The 3,023-nt window shown below is 40.8% G+C and overlaps 1 non-coding gene across 1 annotated transcript; it reads left to right on the forward strand.

The window, feature by feature from the left end:
- The first annotated feature begins 754 nt into the window (after positions 1-754).
- Positions 755-826, forward strand: Trnai-gau (transfer RNA isoleucine (anticodon GAU)). The gene has a single exon. It is a non-coding gene; the product is annotated as a tRNA-Ile (tRNA).
- Positions 827-3,023: the final 2,197 nt, after the last annotated feature.

Consider the following 3,023-nt stretch of genomic DNA (forward strand, 5'->3'; position numbering starts at 1 on the left):
GCTTGAAACGCACACAACAAGACCGGTGTTAACTAGCGAAATGGTCGGCAGAGTGCCGTCACCGCGAGTTTTGACTGGCACTTGCACATCTAAAACAACGTCGGAAAGTAACTCGTTCGGCTTTTGAGTCACATCAGGTATGTGTGTTAATTTTGACGCCACTAGCTCTGCATGTTGTCATGCAATTCCTCTACCTCTCAGAAATGATTAAGAAATAAAAGTGAAATACGTGACGAGTGTGACGTTAGGAAAACATTAGGCAGCATGGAGAGATTCTGTATGGGACCACCCAACCCAAACGAGTACTGTGTGACGTGCTACCCGGGAGGTATTCACCGAGGCAGCTGGCGAGCTCAATCGGTAGAGCGTGAGACCCTTAATCCCAGGGTCGTGGGTTCGAGCCCCTCCCTGGGCGGAACGGAAATTTGTTCCGCTGCAAATGTAAATTACCATTTTTCTGATTAACGTGATGTAATGGAAATAGGAACTTTAAACTTTGCCTATGTCTCTGTCATTCGCAAGGAAACTGTATTTGAAGGTGAAGGTGATTTTGTAGACATGTATGAAAGACATGTTCTGAAATGCAAGTGTTGTTGTTTGGAGAGCACATCGGTTACGTGTCAGATGTGTTGCCAAGCAGTAATGGGTCGCCATAGCTGCAAATATTGGACGGTAATATGAAGTGTTTTTCAGCTGAAGTCTGATGATGCAGACGACCGTAAGGACGAAGTACCCAAGAGTACCGCTAGGCTGCGCCTCTTTAGCTCAGTGGTAGAGCGCTGGTCTGATAAACCAGGGGTCGTAAGTTCCATCCTCACAGGAGAAAGACGAATTTTGGAAATCAGTTTCGCGTCGTGGAAGTATAGCAAACAGTATCTGTGATGACGAACAATTAGCGACAGACGTTTTATTAAGAATTACTCTCAGAAGTGATTAAGGCGAATGGCGCAGATAAAGCATTTGCCAAAGCGGTACAGCATGTAACGTTCCCTCTTTCTGTTTTTTTAGGTTTGATATGTCTGATTGTTATTCTTTATTTCTATTCTTCGGAATCTTTATTTTTATTAAATTGAGCCTGAAACTTACGTAATAAATACTTCGCGTGAAGTACGATTTGCAGCATGAACAAAAATTAATTTCGGAAATTTAATCCACTGAATATTAAAAGTAAAGCTTTTGAACAGCGCGCGTGACTGACTAGATACATTCAGAGGGTACGTACATTCGCGTGCGAGTGGTTGCGGTCTGATGAGAAATTTTCATTGTGAAATAATTTCGTCGTAACACACTCGGAGATTGCGAACGTACATTCAGAGTAGAGGCACGTACGTTCTATCATTCCCCGTGGCCTGGGTAAAAGAATGGCAATTATTTAAATCTAAGAGTATTTCTTTTGCATCGGACTAGTATTTTTATAAGAAAAAGAAGATTGCAGGTTCTGAATGTCTCGGCAAAACGAATTGGAAGTAATTTGAGCGGCCACGAAAGGAAAGTAGAGAGCACAATCACGCACCTCTACTGTTGAGCAGCGCCGTTTTGAAGATATTCGGTTCCATCTAAAACTCGCCGTCTCTGCTTAACATAAATACTCCATAGGCATGGGAATAAGGCTTGTTGTGCGATGAAAATAATATAAAACACATCTTGCGTCTTTTAACTCTTTCACTTACCACACACACACACACACTAGTAATTAGACAGTACGACATCCCACCAGCCCATCAGAACAAAAAGTAGTCGTTCATACCAGAAATAAAAAACGAAGGGCGAAATTGTTCCTATGCCTCTCAAAGATAAAACGTTTACCAGATATTTCTCTGGTGTGTCACTGGCACAATTTTTCAGCACCTCTGCGATTAAATCACAATATTTTCAGTTCCTTGACATCGCCCCCTTGGGCGAATTGTCTGAAGAAATGTCAATTTTGCGGACAATGAGCCCAAACACTTTGCACACTGGTAGTCCTTGTCTGTTATTCACACGTAATGGGATTGCACTGTCAGTGTCTCTCTCCCGATCACTTCATTCTACAAACATGGTTTTATGCCAGTTTTGACACATGACAGTGAGGACAAATCATTTATATAAGGATACACAGAACACATGTAAAACACACATAAACTTACATACTATACACACAAAATTATTACATCGTCCTTGACACAAAATCATCACATTTGGATAATTGTTACATCCTCCTATTACCTTCTTTCTTCTCTTTTTTTTGTATTGTATACACAAATTTATTTTATTATTTCTTGGTACATAGCATTATACAAAGGTATTACATTGTTTTATACATAGTCTATCGCTATATAAACAGTCTTCTTTTACACTTGCTGCTCATAAAATTCATAATTCCTAAGTCTTTTTTTTTTATTAAAAAAAATTTTCAGGAAAGTCACATATTTATTAGAGTGTTCGGATCTAGATCGTGGGTTAATAGTCGTGTCTGGGGCAGCAAGAGGTGTTAGCTCTTGCTTAGAGTTGGTTCTGCTTTCCACTGCTTCTCTCTTCTACTCCACGATCTGCTTAGTGACATCCTTTCCGTATTTTACTATTGTCTCGTCATGGGTAATATAAACAACAAACAAAAATTCACATGGATTAATACTTAGTCTAACTTAATACTAATACATATATATACATATAAACAAAGGCGTTGTTCAAAGGTAACGTGGGGGCGTAAATCATGAGCTGGGGTAGTCAGACTTTATTTCGGGTTTCAGGAATCTGTGTTTCTACATGTCTTGGCACTTCGTTGGGTGTCCAATTAAACGTAGATTTTGCTTTGCATTTAAATTGTCCTTCTATGTTATGCCGTTAGCCAATAATGTGTCATATGCACATAACTGCACTCGCAACAATCAGTTTGGTGGCGCGCTGCGCGCCGTGTGGAAATCGGCAGTTGCGCGGGCCCACCGCCGTAAAGCGATGCCGCGCGTCTCGGTCCAAACTTTTCAGTGTCTCGAGCAGTGTTCACAGAGTTTGCAAAAAAACCAACCGCACTTGTTTCCACTTGC

This window comes from Schistocerca gregaria, chromosome 3 (genome assembly GCF_023897955.1).
Source record: "Schistocerca gregaria isolate iqSchGreg1 chromosome 3, iqSchGreg1.2, whole genome shotgun sequence".
Classification (NCBI taxonomy): domain Eukaryota; kingdom Metazoa; phylum Arthropoda; class Insecta; order Orthoptera; family Acrididae; genus Schistocerca; species Schistocerca gregaria.